The following is a 6,549-nucleotide window of genomic DNA, read 5'->3' as shown; positions in this document are numbered from 1 at the left end:
TCAGAAGCAGACTCCTCCTCTGAATCCATTTCCTTGCCAACAAACGCACGTGCCTTGCCAGATGAGCTCTTCTTGTGTGATGAAGACTTTGAGGAAGACTTGGAAGAAGACTTTGAGTATTTCTTCTTGTTCTTCTTGTCGTCAGAGTCATATTCCTTGCTCTTCTTCTTCTTTTTGTTCTCATTGTCCCACTGTGGACACTCAGAGATGAAGTGGCCAAGTTTCTTGCACTTGTGACATGTTTTCTTCTTGTAGTCATGAGCAGGAGCTTCATCATTCCTTGAACTTGATCGGAAGACTTTCTGAAGCCTTTCTTCTTGGTGAATTTTTGGAACTTCTTGACAGGCATAGCAAGTTCCCTTCCAATGTCTTCAGGATCATCAGAACTGCTCTCAGATTCTTCTTCAGATGAGGAGACAGCTTTTGCCTTCAAGGAACGAGTTCGCCCATAGTTTGGACCGTAGATATCTCTTTTCTCCGAAAGCTGAAACTCATGTGTGTTGAGCTTCTCAAGTATGTCAGACGGATCGAGTGTCTTGAAATCAGGACGTTCTTGAATCATCAGGGCTAGGATGTCAAATGAACTATCAAGTGATCTCAGCAGCGTCTTGACGACTTTGTGTTTGGTAATCTCAATGGCGCCGAGGGCTTGAAGCTCATTTGTGATGTCAGTGAGTCGGTCAAATGTGTGCTGGACATTCTCATTGTCATTTCGCTTGAAGCGGTTAAAGAGGTTGCAAAGGACACTGATTCTCTGATCTCTCTGGGTTGAGATGCCTTCATTGACCTTGGAGATCCAGTCCCAGACCAGCTTGGATGTCTCCAAAGCACTCACACAGCCACACTGTCCTTTGGTCAGATGACCACATATGATATTCTTGGCAGTAGAGTCTAGTTGAACAAATTTCTTGACATCAGCAGTAGTGACACCTTCTCCAGCCTTGGGAACGCCATTCTCGACAACATACCATAGGTCGACATCAATGGCTTCAAGATGCATGCGCATCTTATTCTTCCAGTAGAGATATTCAGTTCCATCGAAGACGGGGCACGCAGCGGAGACTTTAATTATCCCTACAGTCGACATAGCTAAAACTCCAGGTGGTTAAACCGAATCACATAGAACAAGGGAGCACCTTGCTCTGATACCAATTGAAAGTGCGTTATATCGACTAAAGGGGGGGGTGAATAGGCGATTTTTATGAAAGTCTTCAGAACATAGAAGTTTTGAAGACAAACGATAAAATTAAACCTGTTACCAAGCAGCGGAAGGTAGACTACACTAGGCAAACCATAGTCAAGTATTCAATGAAGTGAAAGCACAAAGACTAATAGCAGCTAGGTAGTAAGGATCAGGTAGGAAGATATTGTGAAGCCAAACAAAACACGCAGTCACTCAGTGAAGACAAATGATAGAGCAAACATAAAATGACTTCACAAGGAGTAACAGTAAGTAAAGTGAAGTGAAGATGAAACCAGTGACTCGTTGAAGACAATGATTTGTTGAACCAGTTCCAGTTGCTGTGACAACTGTACGTCTGGTTGGAGCGGCTAGGTATTTAAACCTTAGGACACACAGTCTCGGACACCCAATCCTGAACACGTAGCTCAGGACACCCAGTCCTCACCGTATTCTCCTTGAGCTAAGGTCACATAGACCTCGCCCAATCACTCTGGTAAGTCTTCAAGGTAGACTCCCAAACCTTCACAGACTTCGTTCACTGGCAATCCACAATGTCTCTTGGAAGCTCAGAACGCGACGCCTAACCAGCTGGAGGATGCACAGTCCTCAAGTGTAATAAGTCTTCAGATCACATAGACAAGAAGACTTAAGTGATGCCCAATTCTCTCTGGCTCTGGTGGTTAGGGCTTTATCCTCGCAAGGAATTCTCTCTCAAAGGCTTTGAGGTGGGTTGCTCTCAAACGACAAAAGCCGTGCTTTCAATCTGAGCAGCCAACCGTTTATGGTTGTAGGGGGTGGGCTATTTATAGCCACTTGGCAACCCGACCTGATTTGTCTGAAATGACCCTGGGTCACTAAGGAACTGACACGTGTTCCAACGGTCAAATTTCAAACTCACACGACAACTTTACTTGGGCTACAAGCAAAGCTGACTTGTCCGACTCCTGACAAGATTCGCTCTCATAGTCTTCACTCGAAGACATAGGTTTTTGGTTTAGGCATCACTTCAGTCATTCTGACTGGTTCTCTTGGACCCCACTTAACAGTACGGTGGTTCCTATGACTCAACACAAAAGAAAAAGAACTACGAAAGATCTAAGTCTTCGAGCTCCATAGGCTTCATATAGTGTCTTCTCTTGTCATAGTCTTCAATGTGAATATCTTCATATACCACCTTTGACTTCAATGTCTTCATACAGTTTTAGGGGTCATCTCTGGTAGTAAAACCGAATCAATGAGGGACTTCTACCTGTGTTATCCTGCAATTCTCACAAACACATTAGTCCCTCAACTAGGTTTGTCGTCAATACTCCAAAACCAACTAGGGGTGGCACTAGATGCACTTACAGTCTCCAAGTCAAAAGAGCATGCACAACTGCCGCCAACTCGAGATCGTGAGTGGGGTAGTTCTTCTCATTGGGCTTTAACTGGCGAGAGGTATAAGCAACAACTTTCTTCTCTTGCATCAATACTGCGCCAAGACCTTGGAGAGAGGCATCACAAAAGACCTCGTACGGCTTGGGTTCATCAGGCGGAGTTAGAACTGGAGCGGTGACCAATTTCTCTTTCAAAGTGTTGAAAGCAATGTCACACTCCGGAGACCAAACGTACTTGACGTGCTTCTGGAGAAGATTTGAGAGAGGCTTCGCGATCTTAGAAAAGTTTTCAACGAATCTTCGACAATAGCTTGCGAGACCGAGGAAGCTACGGAGTTGCTTCACGTTCTGAGGAGGTTCCCAATTCACAATTGCAGACACCTTCTCAGGATTCACTGCAATGCCCTTGGCAGAGATGATATGACCAAGATAAAGAACCTCATCGAGCCAAAATTCGCACTTGGAGAACTTGGCGTAGAACTTGTGTTCCCTCAGCTTATCAAGAACCAAACGCAAGTGCTTGGCATGATCTTCCTTGTTCTTTGAGAAAACCAGAATGTCGTCGAGATAGACCAAAACGAAGTCATTGGTGTAGGCGTTCACGATGAAGTTCATCATGCGAGAGAACGTCGGAGGAGCGTTGACGAGGCCAAAAGACATGACAGTGTATTCATATGAACCATAGCTTGTCCTGAAAGCCGTCTTGGGAATATCTTGCTCACGGATTCGAATCTGATGATAACCCATACGGAGATCAAGCTTGGAGAATACTTGGGCACCTTTGAGTTGTTCGAACAGCTCGTTGATGTTGGGAAGTGGGTATTTGTTCTTGATGGTCTTCTTGTTCAATGGACGGTAATCAACACAAACTCAGTCTGTTCCATCCTTCTTCTTCACAAAAAGAAAACCACAACCCCACGGAGAAGAAATAGGCCGGATGAGACCCATTCTCTCTTGAATATCGAGTTGCTTCTTCAGCTCCTTCAACTCTTCAGGTCTGAGCTTGTAAGGACGCTTACACACTGGTTTCGTGCCAGGCTCAAGATCAATAACAAATTCGGCTGGCCGGTGCGGAGGCATTCCTGGAAGCTCTTCTGGAAAGACGTCTTGATATTCGCAAACGGCTGGAATTTGTGAGATAGCATCCAGTTCACCCTTCTCATTGAGAGAAAATATACGGATGGTATCGTCATTCACGGAAAAGACAATTACATCCTCAGACGAATGAGTCAATTGAATCTGCCTGGCTACACAATCAAGCTGAGCCTTGTGCTTAGAAAGCCAATCCATCCCGAGAATAAGATCAATATCCGAGTTACCAAGAACCATTGGGGAAGCCAGAAACTTGAAGTCACCCAACATGATAGAAACATCCGGGACTATTGAAGTAGCCCTCATAGACTTAGCCGGAGAAACCACTCCCATAGGTTTACCCAACATTTGTGAAACAAAGTCATGCTTGGAAACAAAAGATCTTGACATGAAACAATGCGATGCACCAGTGTCAAAAAGAACTTTTGCGGGAAAAGAGTTAACTGGAAAGTTACCCATGATAACATCTGGTGAGTCCTCTGCCTGAGCTGCATTCACCATGTTAACCTTGGCGTGCTTGGGGTTATGCTTGACCATAGCTGTACTTGCTGATCTCACAGGAGGAGGAGGAGGAAGACGCCTCTGATTGAAGCATTTGTTGGCATAGTGACCCTTCTGTTGGCACTTGTTGCACGTGACCTCTGAAAGCAGACGGTGATACGGAGCACTCAATCTTGGAGCTTGAGACGAAGTCTTGTTCTGAAAGCCAGGGTTGGGTGGGTGGGAAGATCCACTGCCACCTTTGCTCTTCTGCTGATACGGCTGATGGAATGGAGGAGGAGGAAGCCAATACTTCTGCTGCTTGGCCACTTGAGTAGAGGAAGAAGGAGTAGCATCTCTGACTCGCTTCTTGGAAGCATCACACCTCAGTTGAGCGGCCTCTTGCTTCAATGCCATGTTGTAGAACTCATCGTACCTCAAGGGCTCAAAGAGAACAAGAGCTAGCTGGATTTCTTCTCTGAGACCACCCCTGAACTGGTATATCATGCTCTTCTCATCAGGGACGTCCTGCTTAGCAAAGTGGGCGAGCTTCTGGAACAACTTGTTGTAGTCATAGATAGACAAAGAGCCTTGCTTCAGGTTGCGGAATTCTTCACGCTTGCTTTCAACCATGCTCTGAGGGATATGATGAGCTTTGAAGTCTTGACGGAATTCATCCCAGGTAATCGCACGTCCACCTCTGGAATCCTTGTACTGCTGGAACCATTCTGCAGCTTGATCTTTGAGTTGGAAGGAAGCGAACTTGACAAAGTCCTCAGGCCTGACGTTGCTGCACTCGAAATGCTTGCATAGATCCACGAGCCAATTGTCAGCATTAGTTGCCTCAACACAATTGCTAAAAGTTTTTGGCCCATTAGCAAGGAACTGGTTGAGTGTAGCAAAGTGATTCTGATTATCGCCTTGGTTCCCTTGGTTGCCTTGATTGCGCTCTTGAAGAATTTGCATGATCAACTGTGTGTTTGCATTGGTTGCGGCCATCATAGCTTGCCATGCCTCCAGAGGAGGTGGAGGTGGTGGCGGATCCTGATTCTGATTCTGATTGGTGCTCTTAGCGGGAGCCATCCTGAAGAGGTTGACCACCGTTAGCTCATTGACAGATAAAATGAAGCTGAATCAAACGGAATGAAAATTGCAACATATAGTCTTCACATCCGAACAAAATGAACGAATGCATTCCTCTTGAAATGGTCACATATCCATAAATTGAGAAGCCACTTAGAATTTAGGTAGAGAAATAAATCAACAAGGTACGGATCAAGAACGAATACTCGGTAAGAAATCCCAATCTCAAACCAAATATCCGTGGAAGAAGAACTAGAGCTACAAGAATTCCCACCTATGGAACTCCCGGACCTTTCCGGTTATGCAATCAGGTGTTGGGGATATAGGGGAAGCATAATATCTCACCCAAACTAGCAAATCCTACATCCAGCTGTATCCATCCTTCAACACATAACCGAGAAAAACTTCGGAAACCATCTACCTCAACCTTCGAAAAGCATCCGTTATACAAGTTATGGTGATACTCCCGAACTCCTGCCCCAGTACTGGGTGGCGTCGAGGTTATCTCACCAACGAACTGCATAAAAGAGATTTTTGATGTCGGCGTACTAAACTCAGGTATTCCAGAACTGCAACGATAAAATTATGACGACGACACCTCAGAGCTCAACTCCCCGGGACACTTCCACAAAACACCTGACAGGAGGCCCCAAGACAATGTTCTCGTCATAAAATCATTGGAATGATTCCAAGATACCCGCGTGATCCTAAATTTTTTTTAGTGAAATTTGAGAAGAGAAGAGTAAAAACTCTACGTCAGGATGCCTTGCCAGAGCGATGAGGAGACTGGGAAGTAAAAAGAATTCCTAAACTCTCCGATATATAATTCCTAAATGACTCAAAACATTTTTCTAGACACAACTCGGCTGCTAAAAACGATCAAGCAATGGGGCTCCTAAGGTCGGGGAAGGCTCTGATTACCAACTTGTAACGCCCTCGATGCGGCTATAGCTCCCACGTGTGGAGGCACGACTTAGAGACATAACCGCATTGAAAGCAATGTCGCAAGTTAGGCAATCATCACAACATCCCATGTAATATAAATAATAAAGGGGAGATACATAGTTGGCTTACACTCACCACGTCACACAAAGTACATAAATAGCATTACAACATTCAAACACTCATGGACCGACTACGGCGCCAAAATAAAAGATAACCCAACATGCGACACGGTCCCGATCACCCCCAACTGGGCACCACTACTGACCATCAGGGAAAGACATGTAGTATCGTTGAGAGTCCTCGTCGAACTCCCACTTGAGCTCAAGCGCGTCATCTGGAGCCGAAACATCAGGCCCTGCATCTGGTTTGGAAGTAATCTATGAGCCACAG

Source organism: Triticum aestivum, chromosome 4A (genome assembly GCF_018294505.1).
Source record: "Triticum aestivum cultivar Chinese Spring chromosome 4A, IWGSC CS RefSeq v2.1, whole genome shotgun sequence".
Classification (NCBI taxonomy): Eukaryota; Viridiplantae; Streptophyta; class Magnoliopsida; order Poales; family Poaceae; genus Triticum; species Triticum aestivum.
Note: the sequence above shows the minus strand (reverse complement) of the source record.